Source organism: Charadrius vociferus, unplaced genomic scaffold (assembly GCF_000708025.1).
Source record: "Charadrius vociferus isolate BGI_N301 unplaced genomic scaffold, ASM70802v2 scaffold621, whole genome shotgun sequence".
In the NCBI taxonomy this organism is placed as follows: domain Eukaryota; kingdom Metazoa; phylum Chordata; class Aves; order Charadriiformes; family Charadriidae; genus Charadrius; species Charadrius vociferus.
This window is the reverse complement of record NW_009646926.1, coordinates 831,722-832,117: the sequence shown is the minus strand read 5'-3', so window position 1 is coordinate 832,117 and position 396 is coordinate 831,722. Positions and strand designations below refer to the sequence as shown.

General features: G+C 54.5%; 1 protein-coding gene across 1 annotated transcript in view; it reads left to right on the top strand.

The window, feature by feature from the left end:
• The window catches only part of CNGB1 (cyclic nucleotide gated channel beta 1), a 37,738-nt gene that overhangs the window by 30,063 nt on the left and 7,279 nt on the right, over window positions 1-396 (top strand). The gene's annotated exons all lie outside the window — the stretch shown is intronic.

Here is a 396-nt window from a genome sequence, read left to right as displayed (position 1 = left end):
GCCCCCAGCCGGACTGGCCGGCTCCTCAGCTCTGGGCTGGCAGCCCAAACCCAGCCTAACTGGCCGGCAGGGATTGCCAGGGGGGTTGAGCTGAGCCAAAATGCTGCGGAGCCCCTGCCACCATCTGACACTGCTGCCAAAGCCAGCAGCATCCCAGTGCGCCCGATTTAGCCAGCGAACCTTGCAACACCCCTCCCCAGCTCCCGCTCACCACCCAGATCAACACAACCCTAAAAGTTGTGTTGCTCGAGAGAGCATCAGAGCCTCCGGGTTGAATTAATTCAGTTGATGAACTTTTAAAATGAGTATTAAATTTCTCAGGAGCATGCTAAGACTTAATTAAAACGCCGATCTTTGCGTGAAACAGCAATGTAGGAATGAGGGGGGTTCATTCCT